Source organism: Nicotiana tomentosiformis, chromosome 2, assembly GCF_000390325.3.
Source record: "Nicotiana tomentosiformis chromosome 2, ASM39032v3, whole genome shotgun sequence".
In the NCBI taxonomy this organism is placed as follows: Eukaryota; Viridiplantae; Streptophyta; class Magnoliopsida; order Solanales; family Solanaceae; genus Nicotiana; species Nicotiana tomentosiformis.
In genome coordinates, this window is record NC_090813.1 from 129,053,578 (window position 1) to 129,076,325 (window position 22,748).

General features: G+C 35.3%; 1 long non-coding RNA gene across 1 annotated transcript; it reads left to right on the top strand.

Annotated features, from left to right (window-relative positions):
• Positions 1-13,812: 13,812 nt before the first annotated feature.
• On the top strand, positions 13,813-14,886 carry LOC104117671 (uncharacterized). Its single transcript, XR_001973519.3, has 2 exons — positions 13,813-14,123; positions 14,621-14,886. It is a non-coding gene; the product is annotated as an uncharacterized lncRNA (long non-coding RNA).
• The last annotated feature ends 7,862 nt before the right edge of the window (positions 14,887-22,748 follow it).

Sequence of the window (22,748 nt, forward strand, 5' to 3'; positions counted from 1 at the left end):
TGAGCATTATTGGCCGCCGGAACCATTTAAAATAATGTGTAACAAGGAGTTTTTGCGTCAGCGACAGGTGCAAAAAAGAATGTGTATACGGAACCAAATGGATATTGGTGATACCGTTTATGCGCGCAAATGTGGTATATGCTCGCAAACAGGACACGACCGTCGAAAATGTCCTTCAGCTGGTTTGGGTAGCGGTAGTAATCCAGCTCCTGGTGGAAGTTCATCTAATGTGCCCAACTATCAAGGATATACGTAGTGTTTTATTTCCGTAATGTGGTTGTAATAAGTGTATGTACTTGTTTATGTTGCAAAATGTATCAAATAAAATTATGTTTCCATTGTTGTTAAATCTTATTGATATTTAACATTATCAGTGGAGTAAATTAATGAATTTCTCCATCCCGTTCATGTTATCAAAAATAGTATTGGATTAAAAAATCAAACTTATTATGTTGACTTTCGAATTTCAATCTAAAATTATTAGAAAACTATAATGTCGGAGGAGGAAGATGTTTGATAATTATGTGAATATATATATATATATATATATATATATATATATATATATATATATATTCACGTAATTAGTCCTAGTCTTGTATGTAATAGGATAGCGTGGGTAAATACTACGTTATATGTGTTGTCTTGTCGACCTGAAAAGTTGCCCTCCAGCAAAAGGTGTATTGTACCCAAAAAAATCTTTAACACGCGAAGCATAGCACGGTTAAATACTACGTTATGAAAATATATATTATTAATGTACGTGTTAAGTCACAAAAATTTAAACTGTCTTACCATGGTCTCGTCAGGCTCCTGAATATAATCATCTATCGCAGCCAGGTCAGCATCGCATAAAGTGGCCTCCGTGACAGGCGAGGATGAAGCCTTAATAAGAAAAACATAAAGATATTTATGGCTAATCAATGAGATAAAAACAAATTTAAATTTAATAGTAATACAAACTTACATGCGCCTGTGAAAGATACCTAGCACCCCACGATGATGAGCCCACTATTCACATTTCGGGTCGGTCGATCATCAGTAGCGGTCAACGGGCCTGAAAAGTACTGATCCCAATCCTCTCGTGTAATGCTCGTGCCCGTGATCAACAATGGATCTGACGGGGTCACCTACGAAGTCCCTGAAGTGAGTTAAAGCTGAAGGCTATATGACGGCATGCTGCTGTGATGGTAGTCTGGCACATGGAGGTCACCCGGCTGATTAGCTCCAACATTCTCAGCAGGTGCCTCAACACCCCCTTGTTGGGGACCACCTCCTCACCGCCCCCCACGACCACGTGGGACAGCCGTGCCTCATGGGACAACCCTACCTCGTGGGACAGCCCTACCTCGTGGGACAACCCTACCTCGATGGTATTGCTATGGTGCCAAATAAGCAGGGTCGTTTCCTAAGCGCTCATCCTCTCGGGCTCGCCACAGTGTTCGGGCAGCTAGCTCTGTAACCTGCCGGCCATACTCGTGCAAAGTGGCCACTCCCTTGCCGGTCATCCCGCTGGAAATGTGTGGCCTGCCAGGTGGGCAGTGGCGGTACAAGCTGTGGATTTCAGGCTCGATATTTGAGGCCCAGTAGCACCAAGATATCTAGAATTCTTGTATGTGTTAGTTTTATTATTTTACATGTTAGTTTTATTATTTTATATGTTTGTTTGTAAATTAAATACTTAATTTTTATAATTATAAAATATTTAATTATTAAGTATTCACATATGGGTTCCAGGCTCGATATTTGAGGCCCAGTAGCACCAAGATATCCTGAATTCTTGTATGTGTTAGTTTTATTATTTTATATGTTTGTTTGTAAATTAAATACTTAATTTTTATAATTATACAATATATAATTATTAAGTATTCACATATGAGTTTCAGGCTCGATATTTGAGGCCCAATAGCACCAAGATATCTTGAATTCTTATATGTGTTAGTTTTATTAATTTATATATAGTTTTATTATTTTACATGTTTTATTTTATACGTTTGTTTGTTACTCACTTATTTTTGACTATAATAAAAATAATAAATAATTTTTATAATTATACAAAATTTAATTATTAAATATTCACAAATGGGTTCCGGGCTCGATATTTGAGGTCTAGTAGCACCGAAATATCCGAAAAATATTATTGTTTTCTCATGTTATTTTCTTACGATCGTTTACTAGAATTGGACAGAGTTTGTGTTTGATCTATCAGCTATTTTGACGTATGTTTGGGTATAAGAGAAACTTAAATGATTAATTTCAATAACTATAGGGATACTACGCTAAAAGGCACTACATTTTACTACGCTAATAGGGCACTATATTACTAGTCTTTAAGCAAATAAATAATCTAAACCAGATAAAAATAACAAATACATTTAATCATAAAACATTCACGAAAATACATATACAACAGTAAAAAGTAACTTATTAATATTTTTTTTAACAAATAATAATGATTTCTCAATTTTTACATATTTTTTTAGCACATTAATATCTTAATCCGGATAAAAATAACATACCAGTTTAATCGCAAAAAAAAATACAAAATAATATAGAACACATTTAAAACAACTAATATGCATTTTTTATACGAGTTTCGACAAAAACTAAATCGGAATACCTCGATTTATATTTTTTGAAAAGTTGAAGATTTGAATCCGAAACGAGCAACCCACAACGAGAGAAGGCTTAGCTTGGATGTGAGACCAATAATCTTTACTTTTTGTGAGACGGATGGGGTCCACTCGAGTTTTTTTGGGTCGTTAATGGAGGAGGGGGAGGGGGCGCTGCTTTGATTTAAAAGGGGGGGGGGGGGGAGGGTTGTTTTGCTTCTGTAATGGGGGAAAGGGAAGGGACGACTATTTGAAGGGGTATAACGCTGTTTATTAAGGCGCTATACATATGGCGCCTTAATAAACTGCGCTATACCTGGACGTCTAATCAATTTCATATATAGCGCCATTTAAAAGGGCGCTATATATAGTTTGGTCATAATATTTTTTTTCACTCATTTCGGTCATTTGAGTCCAAAAAGATCACATTTAGGTTCCGACTTCCCCTTTCTCTTCACTTGAGAGTACTTCTAGATTGCCGAAGCTAATAAAGTACAGTTGGAGTAAGAATTTGAATTTTTGGATAGCAATAGTCTTAGATAATAATTGAATTCTATTTTTTAGAATAGCAATATTAGATAATAATTGAATTTTTTATATAATTTTTTTAATTTACTTATTAAATGTTTTAATACAAATATAAAATTTTGAATTAAAGAGATTAGGTTCGAACGATCCGTACAGATGACGCATCCTCAAAAGATGCTATTAAACTCTTAACTATTAATGGTTGTTAACATGAAAGACACTATTATAAAGTTATAATTATTTCAGATTTTCATTCCCAAGTAAAAAAGTCGTCTCGTCCTCGTTCTAAATCTAGCTTATTTTCAAGACAAGAAGTAGCGGCTTTTAAGTCAACTTCTTTGCATTATTTAAAGACCAAGTTACACGCCGAATATTGTTTTGTCATTTCTTGTCTATAGAACTTCGCTATTCTAGAGTTATAAGTCAAAATGTGTGCCCCTGAACCCGCTAAAAAGCCCAATGCAACAATACCATATGCAACAAAGGGTGCCTTGTGGCGTTTGTTGTCCATTTATTAGTGAAGCTTCACATATTACTGCAAGAAAAAACTGATTTAGCTGTTTATTTTTCCAGTTCCTCATTTTATAATGTTAGAAATTCTTGAATTGGCTTTGTGAATTTGGTATATTTGTAAATTATATATATATATATATATATATATATATATTTTAAAAAGTCAACATCTCATGAACTAACGCTGAAAATTGGATATGTGAACCTTACATGTTAAAGGCAGCCATTTCTTTAGGAGAAAGGAAGCACCAAATATCTTTTGTGTATGGACAGTAGAAAAAGAAATATATATATATATATATATATATATATATATATATATATATATATATATTATTAAAATGAGAGGAAAAAAACCCTCTCCTTAAACCACGTGGCAACCTAGAAAAAAGTAAAAAAAATTATTTATTCAAAAAATATTATTGAGAATAATAGAATAACATATAAAATAAAAATATATATCTTCTATTATATTATAAAAAGAAAGTAGCATCCAAAAAAATATTGTGACCAAACTATATATACCGCCCTTTAAAAAGGGGATATATGTATAACGCCTTTTATAAAGGCGCTATGGTCTGACTTTAACAAGACTGCGAGGTATAGCGCCTTTATAAACGGTGCTATACATATTTTGTAGGCCCACCAATAACTCTTATGCGCTTAACTGACATAACAATAATTCAAATGGGTATAGCGCCCTTTAAAAGGCGCTATACCTCAAAACATTCGACCCCCGGATTGGGCATTGCCTTATTTAAAGGCGTTAAGGATTTTGTAAAAATCCATTAAGAAATATTCTCAACTCCTGTTAAATTTTTCTTCTTGTTAAATTCTCAAGCATTTTGTCATAATGTATGAAGAGCGAAAAGTAAGGGTTTCATTATATTGGGGTGTGAGGTTGTGGTGGCGAATAACTCAGTGAGCTATAGTTTATCTCCACATTGTGATGTTAAGTTGCCACTTACAATAGAGTACGATAGACTGGTATCGTTGTTGTGTTACAAAATGAGTGTGAGCAAACGTTCGATGAACCTTAAAGTAACTGGAAGATATCCGTATTCTGTCACTCCGCAAGGGGTTGCTTGTTACGCTGCGTTTAACATCGTGGATGATGAAACTTGGAGTTATTTTTGAGGACTCCGGATGAATACTGGGAATTTCTTTTGATAAAAATGTTGGAAATGTACGTGAAGGTAGAAGACGTTCGCAATAATGAGGTTGCGCAAAGCAGAGATAACCCTCAATCATCGGGTGGTTATTCTGGAGCAGTTTTTGCCGAATAGGTTCTGACTGAAAGAGTTTGGTCTGATTTAAACTTATCTCCACGGGCGAATGAGGAACGAGAAAATAATTTCTCTCATACTTTATATAATCCACAAGACGAGTGGTAAACTTCAATTTTCCTTTGTGTTACGATATTTATTTTTATTGTATTGAATTTTCATTAACACTCATATATTCCACAAGGGGTACTGGCCAGATATAAATTTTACAAGTTATGAACCCACGCCTAGTTGGAATATGCGTAGTTCTGGTGTGTTGGATCATGGTGGTCTATCTGGGAGTCATCACCAACAGAATAATATCCATCATGGGATGTCAACATATTACGACTTGTAAGTGAAGTGATATAGCTTTGTGTAAAGTATTTATCAATTTGAGTAGCTAATTATTTTGTTGTTTGTGCAGTGAAAACGAGCAAGTTGAACCTCCTGTCTTGACTCAATTGCCTGAAGACTACATATTTAATCGGGATATGGTAGATGCACAGAGTCAGAAAGAGAACAGTGATTATGATAACAATGTCAATGAGTCCGGAAATGACACGCCCTTCCCTGATGAGGGTGGTGATGAGGAGGAAGAGAATGCTGGACCTAATTTGATGAGGGAGCATGCTCCACCCCCCGTTAGACCAAGAGTGTACGAGTCCCAAGTGTTGTTTCATTCAAGGGAGATTCCCTACCTTGATCATTTGCTAAGTATGCCGGATGTGGATGCCTTCACAAGGGATATTGACGAAATTCGGACATTAATGTGGGATGAGTCTAGACCAACGGTGTTGGCAAAGGGTATGCTTTTTCCTGATAAAACGTACCTAAGCAGGGCACCAAAAATGTACAGCATAAAAGAGTGTCGTGGGATGACAGTATGGGAGTCAACTCTGGATGTATGCAAGGTTGTTTGCCGCAGATGGTTTATGGGTTATCATTGGATGCTCTGTGCGAGCAAGAAGAAAACAGGTATATGGAAAGTGGGTAAATATATTGGCACCCACACTTGTGAAATGGACACATTCAATGGGAATCACTTCAACTTGGATGTTGACTTGATTTTTCTTGTCCTGATTTTACACTTTGAAGCGTCCATAAGGTACAAAATTAAAAGTGCTTTACATCCATCCACCAGGAATATGGCTATACCATTACCAAAAGAAAAGCATTTCTCGGGTGCAAACGTGTGTTTGAAATTGTTTATGGTAACTGGGATAAGTTATTTGCAGCTCTACCCAAGTACATGGCCGTATTGCAACACTTTAACCCCGAGACCGTTGTTGAATGGAAACTTGAGCGGAGTCCGGGAATACTAGAATATATATTCAAATACATGTTCTGGGCATATTTAAACCAGCAATTGATGGTTTTCTGCACTGTCGGCCGGTAATATCCATAGATGGCACTCATGTCTATGGAAAGTATGATATTAAGCTGTTGATCGCCGTTGCAGTAGATGCTAATGGAAGTATATTTCCTTTAGCTTTTGCTATTTATGCCAATGAAAGCCAAGAGACGTAGACATTATTTTTGAACCACTTGAAAAAGCACGTTGTCAACCAACGTTCATGTATTTGTCTAATATCTGATCGGCATGGTGGTATTATAAGTTTTGTAAAGCATTTGCCTGCATGGAAAGAACCGTATGCCTACCACCGTTACTGTGTGAGGCACCTGAAAGCCAATTTCTAGAAGGCACATCCCAACAAGTATTTGCATGATTTAATGTGGATGGCTGCAACAGATCAACAAAAGCATAAATTTCGGAGGCACATGGAATCTATCAGGCAGGAAGACGAGGCAGCCTATCGTTGGTTGATGCGACATAAGCCTGAAAAGTGGACTTTGCATGCGGATGGTGGCAGAAGATGGGGAATTCTGACTACAAATGTGTCAGAATCTTTTAACGGGTTATTGAAGTCTGCAAGAGGATTTCCTGTCACTGCCATGGTACGAATGTCATTCAAGCAGATGGCGGAGAGGTTTGTTGAAAGGGCTGCAGCTGCAACGTCATTGATGAAAAGAGGTGTTGAATTTATGCTACTACCAATGAAAAAATTTAAGAAATACAGGCCGCGAGCTCATTGGCATTCATTTTTACAGTATGATCACAACCGAAATATTTTTGAAGTTTGCACCGCCATCCATTAAAATTGGGGGAATAGTGTACACACCATAAATGAATCTAGAAGGTTATGCTCTTGTGGAAAATGGTCCATCTACCACATGCCGTGCTCACATGCCATCAAGTGCTTTCAACATATAGGTTTAGGACCAACCAACTACGTTGATAAATAATATAGTGTTGCTGCATACTTAAACATCTATAGTGGGAGGTTGCAGCCAGTGGGTGCTGTGCATTATTGGCGGCCGGAACCATTTAAAATGGTGTGTAACAAGGAGTTTTTGTGTCAGCGACAGATGCAAAAAATAATGCGTATACGGAACCAAATGGATGTTGGTGATACCGTTTATGCGCGCAAATATGGTATATGCTCGCAAACCGGACACGACCGTTGAAAATGTCCTTCAGCTGGTTTGGGTAGTGGTGGTAATCCAGCTCCTGGTGGAAGTTTATCTAATGTGTCCAACTATTAGACGTAGTGTTTTGTTTCCGTAATGTGGTTGTAATAAGTGTATGTACTTGTTTATGTTGCAAAATGTATCAAATAAAATTATGTTTCTATTGTTGTTAAATCTTATTGATATTTAACATTATCAGTGGAGTAAATTAATGAATTTCTCCATCCCGTTCATGTTATCAAAAATAGTATTGGATTAAAAAATCAAACTTATTACGTTGACTTTCGAATTTCAATCTAAAATTATTAGAAAACTACAATGTCGGAGGAGGAAGATGTTTGATAATTATGTGAATATATATATATATATATATATATATATATATATATATATATTCACGTAATTAGTCCTAGTCTTGTATGTAATAGGATAGCGTGGGTAAATACTACGTTATATGTGTTGTCTTGTCGACCTGAAAAGTTGCCCGCCAGCAAAAGATGTATTGTACCCAAAAGAATCTTTAACATGCGAATCAAAGCGCGGTTAAATACTACGTTATGAAAATATATATTATTAATGTACGTGTTAAGTCACAAAAATTTAAATTGTCTTATCATGGTCTCGTCAGGCTCCTGAATATAATCATCTATCGCAGCCAGGTCAGCATCGCACAAAGTGGCCTCTGTGACAAGCGAGGATGAAGCCTTAATAAGAAAAACATAAAGATATTTATGGCTAATCAATGATATAAAATCAAATTTAAATTTAATAGTAATACAAACTTACATGCGCCTGTGAAAGATCCCTAGCACCCCACGATGATGAGCCCACTATCCACATCTCGGGTCGGCCGATCATCAGCAGCGGTCGATGGGCCTAAAAAGTACTGATCCCAATCCTCTCGTGTAATGCTCGTGCCCGTGATCAACAATGGATCTGACGGGGTCACCTACGAAGTCCCTGGAGTGAGCTGAAGCTGAAGGCTATACGGCGGCATGCTGCTGTGATGGTAGTCTGGCTCATGGAGGTCACACGGCTGATCAACTCCAACATCCTTAGCAGGTGCTTCAACGCCCCCTTATTGGGGACCACCTCCTCGCCGGGCCCCACGACCCCGTGGGACAGCCGTGCCTCGTGGGACAGCCCTACCTCGTGGGACAACCCTACCTCGATGGTACTGCTCTGGCGCCACATAAGCAAGGTCATTTCCTAAGCGCTCATCCTCTCGGGCTCGCCAGCTCTGTAACCTGCCGGCCATACTCGTGCAAAGTGGCCGCTCCCTCGCCGGTCATCCCGCTGGAAATGTGTGGTTTGCCAGGTGGGCGGTGGCGGTACAAGCTGCGGACGGCCAAACTGGTGAAGTACTCGCTCGGTGGCATGATGCTCCACAATATCAAGGCACATCAACGGGGCGGAAGAGCTCCAAATAAGTCGGTCGACCGAGCAATAATCGGGCAAGTCAGATATCAGCGCGTCACTGTATGGCATCCAGATAAACTATTAAATAACAACAGAAAACGTGAGTATACGCAACACATGTGAAGCCAGGCCAAGTAAACTTAGGTATACATTTACCTGTGCGCCCTCCAGCGAATCTAACAAATCCCTACATAAGGGGAGATTATGTCGAGCCTCGTACTCTCGTCCATATCCCCTTCGGAGAACCCACCTCCCGGCTATAGGGAAAAACAGAGGTGGTACACCCGGAGCTAATGGTGGTAGATGTGGCTGCAACTGCATGAACCATTCCCAGGCCCAAACCTAACATACAAAGTGGACGTAAAATTTAAGATATATTTTTACTGGGTATGTTATAATGAATAGAGTATTCGAATATGTTTTCACCTGTAGTAGCGAAAAAATTCCAGCAGCGTCACGCTGGGTGTCCATGGTCGCCCGACACATCTGCTTGTACAAGTAGGCGAGAACAGCAACACCCCAACTGTACTGGGGTAAATCATCTAGCTGCTCAAAATGATGAAAAAATCTCAAACTAACTAGGTTTCCCAAAGTGTTCGGGAACAAGACCCCTCCAAACATAAAGAGCAGCAACAACCTCATGTACCAGTGAATATGCTGCTCCGGTGTATATCCTGTTATGTCAGGACGCAATACCTCCAAATGGTCTCGGATAGTCGTCAACTGTAGATGACTGGCCCCGGCCAGTGCAGTCTCCTCCTGTGGCCGGAAACTAGTGAGCTGCTGCAACATGTTCAGGTACTGCCCACCTGTCAGCTCTCTCATGGCCTGCGGCAGAGCAACGAGTTGTCCATCAACGGGCATCCCATATATAACCTCTATATCATGCAGTGTGATGGCGGCCTCGCCAATGGGCAAGTGGAATGTGTGCGTCTCCGGTCACCACCGCTCTATCAGGGCCGTGATCAAAGACCAATCAAGTTGCAGCCGCCCGATCTGCAAAATCCTATAGAACCCCATATCCTGCAGGCGTCTGACTACATGGAGATGGAGAACTTTGCCCTTCAGAAAGTCCCACATGTCGTCCACTCTCTTGACGCGGAGAGTCTGGGCCAGTAACTCTCCCTCCCATATGTGGGAGGGCCTATGATCGCCCCGTAACGACATTAGCTCATCGCTGGAAGGTCCGGGATGCATAGGCGAAACCTCTATGTCGTCTACTGTAAATTAAACAACATTAATTACATGTTAGTTTTATAATTTTATATGTTTGTTTGTAAACTAAATTATTAATTTTTATAATTATACAAGATTTGATTATTAAGTATTCACATATGGGTCCAGGCTCGATATTTGAGGCCTAGTAGCACCAAGATATCTTGAATTCTTGTATGTGTTAGTAGTTTATTATTTTACATGTTAGTTTTATAAATTTATATGTTTGTTTGTAAATTAAATAATTAATTTTTATAATTATAAAATATTTAATTATTAAGTATTCACATATGGGTTCCAAGCTCGATATTTGAGGCCCAGTAGCACCAAGATATCTTGAATTCTTGTATGTGTTAGCTTTATTATTTTACATGTTAGTTTTATTATTTTATATGTTTGTTTGTAAATTATATACTTAATTTTTATAATTATAAAATATTTAATTATTAAGTATTCACATATGGGTTTCAAGCTCGATATTTGAGGCCCAGTAGCACCAAGATATCTTGAATTCTTATATGTGTTAGTTTTATTAATTTATATATAGTTTTATTATTTTATATGTTTGTTTATAAATTAAATACTTAATTTTTATAATTATATAATATTTAATTATTAAGTATTCACATATGGGTTTTAGGCTCGATATTTGAGGCCCAGTAGCATCAAGATATCTTGAATTCTTATATGTGTTAGTTTTATTAATTTATATATAATTTTATTATTTTACATATTTTATTTTATACGTTTGTTTGTTACTCACTTATTTTTGACTATAATAAAAATAAATAAATAATTTTTATAATTATACAAAATTTAATTATTAAATATTCACAAATGGGTTCCGGGCTCGATATTTGAGGTCTAGTAGCACCGAAATATCCGAAAAATATTATTGTTTTCTCATGTTATTTTCTTACGATCGTTTACTAGAATTGGACAGAGTTTGTGTTTGATCTATCAGCTATTTTGACGTATGTTTGGGTATAAGAGATACTTAAATGATTAATTTCAATAACTATAGGGATACTACGCTAAAAGGCACTACATTTTACTACGCTAATAGGGCACTATATTACTAGTCTTTAAGCAAATAAATAATCTAAACCAGATAAAAATAACAAATACATTTAATCATAAAACATTCACGAAAATACATATACAACAGTAAAAAGTAACTTATTAATATTTTTTTTAACAAATAATAATGATTTCTCAATTTTTACATATTTTTTTAGCACATTAATATCTTAGTCCGGATAAAAATAACATACCAGTTTAATCGCAAAAAAAAAATACAAAATAATATAGAACACATTTAAAACAACTAATATGCATTTTTTATACGAGTTTCGACAAAAACTAAATCGGAATACCTCGATTTATGTTTTTTGAAAAGTTGAAGATTTGAATCCGAAACGAGCAACCCACAACGAGAGAAGGCTTAGCTTGGATGTGAGACCAATAATCTTTACTTTTTGTGAGACGGATGGGGGCCACTCGAGTTTTTTTGGGTCGTTAATGGAGGAGGGGGAGGGGGCGCTGCTTTGATTTAAAAAGGGGGGGGGAGGGGGGTTGTTTTGCTTCTGTAACGGGGGAAAGGGAAGGGACGACTATTTGAAGGGGTATAACGCTGTTTATTAAGGCGCTATACATATGGCGCCTTAATAAACTGCGCTATACCTGGACGTCTAATCAATTTCATATATAGCGCCATTTAAAAGGGCGCTATATATAGTTTGGTCATAATATTTTTTCACTCATTTCGGTCATTTGAGTCCAAAAAGATCACATTTAGGTTCCGACTTCCCCTTTCTCTTCACTTGAGAGTACTTCTGGATTGCCGAAGCTAATAAAGTACAGTTGGAGTAAGAATTTGAATTTTTGGATAGCAATAGTCTTAGATAATAATTGAATTCTATTTTTTAGAATAGCAATATTAGATAATAATTGAATTTTTTATATAATTTTTTTAATTTACTTATTAAATGTTTTAATACAAATATAAAATTTTGAATTAAAGAGATTAGGTTCGAACGATCCGTACAGATGACGCATCCTCAAAAGATGCTATTAAACTCTTAACTATTAATGGTTGTTAACATGAAAGACACTATTATAAAGTTATAATTATTTCAGATTTTCATTCCCAAGTAAAAAAGTCGTCTCGTCCTCGTTCTAAATCTAGCTTATTTTCAAGACAAGAAGTAGCGGCTTTTAAGTCAACTTCTTTGCATTATTTAAAGACCAAGTTACACGCCGAATATTGTTTTGTCATTTCTTGTCTATAGAACTTCGCTATTCTAGAGTTATAAGTCAAAATGTGTGCCCCTGAACCCGCTAAAAAGCCCAATGCAACAATACCATATGCAACAAAGGGTGCCTTGTGGCGTTTGTTGTCCATTTATTAGTGAAGCTTCACATATTACTGCAAGAAAAAACTGATTTAGCTGTTTATTTTTCCAGTTCCTCATTTTATAATGTTAGAAATTCTTGAATTGGCTTTGTGAATTTGGTATATTTGTAAATTATATATATATATATATATATATATATATATTTTAAAAAGTCAACATCTCATGAACTAACGCTGAAAATTGGATATGTGAACCTTACATGTTAAAGGCAGCCATTTCTTTAGGAGAAAGGAAGCACCAAATATCTTTTGTGTATGGACAGTAGAAAAAGAAATATATATATATATATATATATATATATATATTATTAAAATGAGAGAAAAAAAATCCTCTCCTTAAGCCACGTGGCAACCTAGAAAAAAGTAAAAAAAATTATTTATTCAAAAAATATTATTGAGAATAATAGAATAACATATAAAATAAAAATATATCTCTTCTATTATATTATAAAAAGAAAGTAGCATACAAAATTTTAAATAAATTAATATTCTAATAAAAGTTTCTATTAACAAATAATAATGCAATAATGCTAATATAATAAAGAAAAATACAGAACAAAAAAGTTATTTGATGCCTATATAAGTCTCTTTAATTTAATAGAGATTTTATTCATTAAAATTCAGATAATCTTTTATATATAATAGGAGAGGCAAAGAAATGTTATGATGACAAGTGGCATAACATTAAATTGACACATGTAAATTTTTTTGGACAATTCTCCAACTTTGTTGGAGTTTCAAATTTATTTAAAAAAAATTTAAAGGACATGATTTTTTTCAGAATTCAAAATTTCAGAATTTTTAATTTTTTTTTAAAAATAACTGATTTTACTTGGCACAAATAAAGGACACGTGTTTTCTCTCTCTAAAAAAGAAGATTGATTTTAGATTAAGATTTATAAATTTCATATCTTTTATATATAATAGGAGAGGCAAAGAAATGTTATGATGACAAGTGGCATAACATTAAATTGACACATGTAAATTTTTTTGGACAATTCTCCAACTTTGTTGGAGTTTCAAATTTATTTAAAAAAAATTTAAAGGACATGATTTTTTTCAGAATTCAAAATTTCAGAATTTTTAATTTTTTTTAAAAAAATAACTGATTTTACTTGGCACAAATAAAGGACACGTGTTTTCTCTCTCTAAAAAAGAAGATTGATTTTAGATTAAGATTTATAAATTTCATATTAAGGAAAAAACACTTGTTACAATTCAAAAAATAATGAAAGTGTTTTCTTCTTCTTTTTTTCCCTACTTATTTGTTAAAAATCTGTCGCTTAATTCTATATTATTTAATTATATTAAATTAAAAGATAAGAAACTCCCATGACCCCACGAAATTGAAAAACCAAGCGCACAAAAAGGACAACAGCGAAAACTGCTGGAGAGATCAGTTTCTCTCTTCATTTCTTGGAGAAGTTTAAAACTCATCTAAATTCATCAAATGATGACCAGATCGAAGAACTATAGATTGTTATACTATTTCCATTGATATGAATGGTAGGAGATTTGTATAAATGATGACCAGATCGAAGAAGTCGATGACAGATTGCGAAAAAAGACGACCCAATTTGTGGTTGTAGGCACGAAATTTGAAGTTTGTCACATAGAAAATAGGTCTGTTGTTCTCCTTTTTCAGATTTATTTATCTTCTATTTGAAACTTAGAATTGAATTTTAGTATACCCAAATTAATTTGGTGGACAAAATTTGGTACACGATTTTGACTTTTCGCCGAAACAAATTTGAGTTGAATGATAATACAAAGCTTTTTAATGATTGACTGTACAACGGAAAAAATGATAGAAGACGAATGAAGGAAGTCAGAGTTTTACTCCTCGAACATCACTTCACAATCTATTCATTTGCGTGTGCTGGCAATGATTGTAAAAAAAGCAAAATCTACTGTTACATATGTTTTGATAAATATTATTCAATGATATAGCTTTAAGTGATCGGGAAATTTTTACAAAGTACTCACTGTTCTCTTATTTAATGAGACTCTTCATCCGATTTTGTTTGTTATCTGTCGACACTGCCGTATATAAAATACTTAGCAGATTTTTTACGATTCAGTAATCATATATTTGTTGATTTCATCCTCACCTGAATCAGAAAGTTGCTAAACGCAAGTTAGCGGTCTCAAGAATTCTCCCGGACCAAGAAAAAATGGCCTTTGAATTGCTACTAGGTAGGCATTACATTTGCTTCAGCATAGTTATCCTGAGTAGTGGCTAAGCAGGTACTTTTTTTCAGCACACATACTCATATATTGCTGGTTAGAGATTCATTTGGAGCATTCCTATGATGGTAATTCCATTGACTAACTGTGGTTTGTGACTCTTTAATTTGCTACATAACTTATGCAAACTTTTGTTGGTTTTTAGCATTTTCATTTTTGACTTGTGGCATAGATGGTTTATATGCAAGGTTTAGTACATGTATGATAAGAGGGATATATTTAAGTAATAATTAATTGGTACTTATAGTCTCATCTGCCTTACCTCGAAAGTTGATGAATGATGGATTCGGTCTTTCTATTTCAATATGCAAATAAATTTAAACTTATGTATATAAATAAAGTAAATGGTTTTGTTTCTCTAATTAGTTTGGTGTGCAAGAAATATATTATTTATTTCAACTCCGATTAGTTTTGATCTTGAAACTTTATGTGTTCTCCTTTCTTGCATCTTAATTGCCTCAATCATTCACCAAACTTTACCTCTAAGAATATATTTGAACTTTTTTGGATACTAACTGAAAAAATGAGATATAGGTTTACCTTTATTGTATGCTTTCGACTTTTAATATAATTGTCGTATATTGATTTATCTATTTATGGCAATAACAAAAATAGTTATTTATTTTTTATGAATTGGCAGGTTCAAATTCTTAAATTAGTACAGGAACGATGTAGTACACTAGCATTGTGAATGTAAGAAGAGACTCATTGTGAAAGTCATGGTAACAATGTAAGAGACAAGAAAAGATATTTTAGAATCTAACAGATTTTTAACTGTATTTCATAAAATTCTTCGAATCTATGCTTTCTGTTATACAATACAAGTATTTATACGTGGAATTAAATAAATTACATTGGCAAGTACTACTCTAAAGATATGTGAAATATGATTTCAAACATGATGCTTGAGCTTTCGTTTATAAAAGCTTTAAATATTAAACCCTCTCTATATTTTAATAGTTGAATTGCCGGTGGAAATAGAACAATCCTTAAGATGCAGAATATTGATCTAAATGCAGGTGAGGCAAAATGATGTATTTCATACAATCCCAATAATGACTGACACTCTATGTTTAAGTAGGCAACATCCTTTAAATTCATACTCGACTTCATATCCCACAAACTCAAAAAAGACCAATATTGTACAAGCAAAGGAAAACAAATAATATAAGATGCCTTCTTTTCAAATCAGTGATTGATGATTTATATGCGAAAAAAGAAAGATGAGTTGAATCGCAAAATTATGAAGCGGCTTGATAGTGCTATGGTAAATAAGGTTGTTTGGCCGAAAGATATGACTGAACAACCGTGGAAATAGGTGAGAAAGAGGTTGATGCATAAATGGTTATGAAATCACCGAATAGATAATGGTCTAGATTGAATTGTGTATGTGCAGAGAAATTTATAATTTTAATGTGTCTTCTTATGAAGAAAAGGTTTGCGTTCATGTGTTTTTTGTATTAGTTGTGTGTGAAAATGAATGTGATAGTGAATTTGTGGAGTCTTTGAGGTCACTCTGTGATGTTCAAAGTAAGTTGCAAATTCAAATAAGTAGAAGGAAAATTGACAAGCAATCTTACTTTAAAAAAATATTAAACTAATAAGATGTCACTATATAAACCAACCAGTCAAACCTCATAGCAGTTGTAAACATGCATCTGTGAATTTTTTTTCTGGGATTGCACATGTTTGATTTTTTAGGTACAAAGATGAAGATGAATTAGTGGCTGTAAGAGGCTCACCAAGATATGTTAGGTGGTCTAGGAAGCATCTCAAGTAAATTACTCTTATTGTCATTGTCTACTGCTTTATTTTGAATAGGTTGTGAATGTAAAATTTAATTATTAGATCGTACTTCTTGATATTGTAATTTGGCATGTTTACCTCTAAAGTAACTTTATTGATTTAGATTGGATTAAACATTAAGATTTTTTTGGTACCGTAGGATTAAACATCAAGTCTTAGTATTTAGATCTAGAGCAACATAAAGAATAGGAAAAAGTGGAGCTTAGAATGATCGGATTAAAACTTGCTTTTTTCAAAGTACATACAATGAGTGAATATGCTTTTGGATTGCTAGCTGTCATTATTAATGTTTAACTTATGGTGTTTTAGGAGCTTCTCTATTCCGCATAGATATTTTTCAGAATGTCAATTGATAAAAAGGAATAATTAGCATCAATTTATTAATTATAAGCATTTTCTTCAAGATGAAATCTACACGGTATGTCAATTGGAAATGCTAGTTAACTCCATATACCTTTCAAATATTTATTTTACCTTGTATACCTATTTTATAAAGTTTATTACTTTTTAAACTTTTAATCTCATTATATGCCATTAAATAAATCTCACATTTTAAGGAACTAAATTATTTCTCACTCCAACTTAATAAATCCCTTAAAATACTCTATCATCCCATGTTTTAAGGAAATGGAATTATACATGTTCACCAAAAAGTCCACCCCAGTAATTTCTCTATGAAGTACTCCATAATCTTTTTCTTCTTTTTCATCTATGTAATCAAAAGAAAAACAAAATAACGTGACAATGTTCTAATTAGGGATAAAATATATAAACTAAAATAAAATATTAGAATACGCTATTCAAACCAATACACCACAATATCCTAATAAAAATACATTATTCAAATCAAACAACGATGATATTCCAATTTGGAATACAATATTCAAATAAAACATAACACAATATTCTAATTTGGAATACAATATTCAAATCAAACATACCACAATATTCTAATTTGGAATAAAGTATTCAAACCAGATTTTTCAAATTTAAAAATTGTAGAATATTTGGTTTGTATATTGTATTCCAGATTAAAATATTTTTTGACTATTGTATTCCAAATTAGAATATTATTATATGTTCTATTTGAATAATGTATTATAAATTATAATATTATGGTATATTTAGTTTGAATAATATATTCTAAATTAGAATACTGTGATATGCTTGGTTTAGATAGTATACTTGTCATTAGAATATTGTGATATATTCGATTTGAATTGTATTTCAAATTAGAATATTATGATATGTTCAAAATATATGGGAAGATTTGAAAGTATAGAGTATACAATATCAAAAATGAAGTTCTGATGGAAAATATGAATATGGTTTAATTAAGGGAGATGTGAATCTCAAAATTTATTGAGTACATGTTTCAATAATTAAGGCTACATTTAAGGGATATTATCCCCTTATTAATAGTGGTTGTTACACACATAAAATTTTCTATCAAGATATACGATGTAATTTCTTTATAGGTATACAATGTAACTTTCATAATTAAGGCATAGTGAGTAAAGAGATTTATAGAGCGGGTATACGGCGTTAAAACCCCTTTTATTTTTTCTCTTTCCATCAAAGATGCAAAGCTAAAAAAATGTAACTGTACAAATTTGTTCCCAAATAAATGTAGCAACAACTTTTGGTTAATGGATCAAACCCATATTATAAATTTATAATGTTCTCCTTTTCAAATGAATTAATAAAACAATTTCTATGACCTGGTAGATGTTATCAGCAAGTGTCAATTAAGTTATTTTTCAGGGCGATATTTTATAGATTTTGAGCTAATATGTAAAGTAACGGTCCGATCGATAGTTTTACTTTTGAGATCTCTGTTTCCCTAAATAAGACTCCCCGTATGTGCTCTTACTATTTTATGACTTGCGGGGATGGTTAGTTCGGGATTTGGAAGGGTTTGGGTTGAAATCGGAATACTTGGTTCCTTAGTTTGGCTTTTTAAAAGGCTAAGTTTGACTTTGATTAATATTTTGAGTAAACGACCTCGGAACCGGGATTTGACGGTTCCAATAGGTTCGTATGATGATTTTGGACTTAGGCGTATGTTCGTATCGAGTTTTGGATGGCCCGGGAGTGTTTCAGCGCTTAATGTTGAAAGTTGGCTTATTGAAAGTTTAAAAAAAATTTAAATTTGGTTTGGAGTAAGTTTTGGTGTAATCGAGGTCCGTTTGGGATTCCGAGCCTGAGAATAGTTCCGTATGGTGATTTAAGACTTGCACGCAAAATTTGGAGTCATTCAGAGTAGTTTAGGTATGTTTCGGCGCGTTCGGAGTAAGTTGGAAGAATTTGAAGTTCATAAGTTGATTCTATTGGTTTTGGGTTGCGATTCTTAGTTTTAATTTTGTTTTCCACATTCCGAGGGTGTGAGCGAGTCCTCTTTATGATTTCGAACTTGTTGGTATGTTTGATCGGGGTCTCGGGGCCCCCGTACTGGGTTCGGAGGGTCGGCGGAGTGTAGTTTCCTATTTTGAGAAGGGATGCTGGTGCTTGGCATCTGGTGCGTTCGCACCTGCGGTGGGAAAGCCGCAGGTGCGGCGCCTGGCTCACAGAAGTGAAAAGAGGAAGGGGGATCAGAGTCTGCAGAAGCGGACTCGCTTCTGCGATGTGGGGAATCGCAGGTGTAGAGGGGGCCAGCGTGGCGAGGTCGCAGGTGCGATGGGCGAGCCGCAGAAGCGGGCTCGCAGGTGTGGCTCCATGCCGCAGCGGCGCCCAGTGCTGGGTCTGGTTCCTTCAGCAGAAGCGGACCTCTGTATGCAGAAGCAGACCTCTGTCCGCAGAAGCGGCGCCGCAGGTGCAGCCCAGGGTCTGCAGAAGCGGAATCGCTGGAGGCAGTGAGGGCTTTTATTGCGGGACTTAGGCCTTTTTCCTCACTTTTTCAATTAGTATTGGGAAAATTTGAGAGATCATTGGAGATGGATTTTCATCAATATCCTAAGGTAAGTAACTCCCACCCATTTTTGAGTTAATTACGCGGGTTTTAGCTAGATTTTACATAAAAAGATTGTGAAACTTGTAGAAAATGTGAAGAACCTAGGATTTTAATAAAAATAAGATTTAACCACGAAAATGATTATGGAATGGGGTAAAAATTATATATTTGAGTTCGTGAGGTTATGTGTAATAATTATCTTCAAAAATTTCCGGAATTCGGGTACGTGGGCCCGGGGGTAAATTTTAGGGATCTTCCAATTTGGGTTGGGTAATTACTCTAATAGTTAAATTATGAACTTTTGAACCTGTATAGACTAAATTATATAACCTTTGACTAGTTTCGTGCCGTTTGGCACCGAGTTGAGGCTTTAGAACGAATTTGAGGATCAGAAGTGAGCTTAAGAACGAGGTAAGTCTCTTGCCTAACCTTGTAAGAGGGAATTTACCCCATAGGTAATTTAAATTGCCATTTGCTTCCAATTATGGGGGCTACGTACCCACGAGGTGACGAGAGTTCGTGCGTAGCTACTATTTATTCTTATGTCCGGGTAGTTTAGGACCCAAATTATAAATTACTTGTAATGTTTGCACCCTACCTGTTAATTAAAGTGCCTAAATTATATTAGAACTTATTAGAGGAATTGTAAAAAACCGAATTTCATTTCTTGAATTTTGAGCGAATCACTTGACCGTTAATAGAAATTGCGCTTCTTTGCGTATCAGCCTTGTAATAACTTCTAAATCGGATGTTCATAAAGCATCCTCTCTTCTTATGCAATGGGCCGAACGCCTCGACAGTAGATAGATGCATCTATGATTCGTGCCGCACGACCCTCGGCAGTGTACACGTTATTCTGGATCGGGCCGTACATGCTCGGCATAATCGTGTGTGATAATACTTGGATTTTAATTATTTATTTGATATCATTTCATGGCTTGAGAGGTTAAGATAAGACAGAAAGCTATTTGAGATTTAGCATATGTAAAGGAATTATTTATTTCCCATTTGTTATTGAAATGCCGTAGTTATATACATAACCCATACTTATTTGGAGCTTCTTTATTTTTATTGTTGGCCCAGAGTAAGTGTCGATGTCGACCCCTCATCACTACTTCTTCGAGGTTAGAATTGATACTTACTGGGTACATGTTATTTATGTACTCACGCTACACTTCTGCACTGATCGTGCAGGATCTGAGGCAGGTGCATCTGGCGATCACACTGGCGCACATCCCCGTTACCCGGAGGCCTAGTGGGGAGCTGCTTCCTGAGTCGTTCCGCAGCACCTAGAGTCTCTCATTTGCATTCATTTCTATCTATTTTAATTTTAGACAGTAGCTAGAGTTTTGTATAATCTATTAGTGCTCATACACTTGTAACATCTGGTCTTAGCACACACACTAGCAGATTTTGTGATTTTTGGATTATTACTATGGTTAAGATTGCACTCAGCTGCTTTCGTTTTATTTATTTAAATCTGCTATGTCTTAATTTTTGAATTAAGAAAAAATTTAATTACTTGAGAATTTATTAAAAAAAGAAATCACGTGGTTAATTTACTGTCGGCTTGCCTAGCGGCGGCGCTGGGCGCCATCACGGCCTATAGGAGAATTGGGTCGTAACATGTAGGGAGTTTTTTTTGTTACTCTCCATCCTTTTAGGACTCAGAGACAAAAGAGAACCAAAACCCATGAGAAAGGTTTATGGTTGGTTTCAGTCCATGTCCATGCTACTAACTGTATTATAACCATGAACCACATTTCATGTCTTGACATTTTCTATTTTTAAAATAGGTATATTGAATAAAAGACAAAATAAGGTATATAAGTGTGTTAGTCGTTCTCTCCAAATCAGGGAAAGAAAATCTTTTTCAATATATTATTTTTCATATTTGTTTTAGGTCCGCATCATTTGTGTCTGCTACAGAGTAGACTGATCGAATGACTTCTGGTAGTGGAACGCAATGCAAAAGAAAGGTAACTAGAAATTAAGCCTTTCATATGTGACGTCATTTGTTGTCACGATCCAAAACTTACTATAGGTCGTGATGGCGCCCAACGTTACCGTTAGGCAAACCAACGGCGAACTACCAACTTAATTGTTTATTTTATTATTTTTGAAATCATGAATCTTATTATATAGAGAGATCGATGCATCAAAAATCATACATACGTATGATTTAAGTAAAATATAAAGTAGAAGTGTCTCAATAGTAAGCAAAATCATAAACAAATTCTAGAACACGCCAAAACCTGGTATTACAAGTGTATGAATATCTACTAAGAAGTACAATAACAAAATATCATCTGTCTGGAATATAAGGTAGATAGAATAAAGTAAATAATTATGATTGAAACTTTGTGTGCTGCGAATTGTAGCATGGAATACAACTCACCATAGAGTCCCCTCAGTAGCTGCGCCTCCATGCCCAAGCGACCACCAAATGCACCTGTCAAATCCTACATATTTAGTGCAGAAGTGCAATATGAGTACGTAAATCAACGTATACCAGTAAGTATCTAGCATAACCCCAAAGAGGTAGTGACAAGGGGTCGACATTGACACTTACTAGTGGTCCAGCAAATAAAATATAATAATGTAGGAAAATATGAAACATGGTAGGTAACAATGAGTACATGTAAAGGCAAATAATACGGTCTATAGCTGAACTGTGAACACAAAGTCCTCAAACACTGGATACCTCTCAAATGGAGTACGTAATGGTCAACACCAAATCAACGGTCACATATCAAGTTTGGAAAATTCATGAATACGCGGACTTCTTATCAAGTATTTCACACGATTCTGCCGAGGCGAGCGGCCCGATCCCATAAGAGTGATTTTATAGAAATGCCGAGGTGAATGACCCGATCGCATAAAAGTATAGTACTGCCGAGATGAACGGCCTGATCCCATAAGAGTATAGTACTGCCGAGGCGAACGGCCCGATCCCATATGAGTGTGGTACTGCCGAGGCAAACATTCCAATCCCATGATACTGCCGAGGAAAACGGCCCGATCCCATTAGAATATGGAGCTTTTACAGGTCTTTGACCCTACTCACGAATACACGTGTGAGTTATGAGATTCAAGAAAACTTTCCGATGGTGTAACGATCCGGCCGGTTATTTTGAATATTATAGCTCTGTTCTCACATTTACTGCTTAATCTATGCTTTATAATTGTTATATGACTTGTCGGGGTAATTGGTTCGGGTCTGGTGAGGTTTTGAAATGAATTGA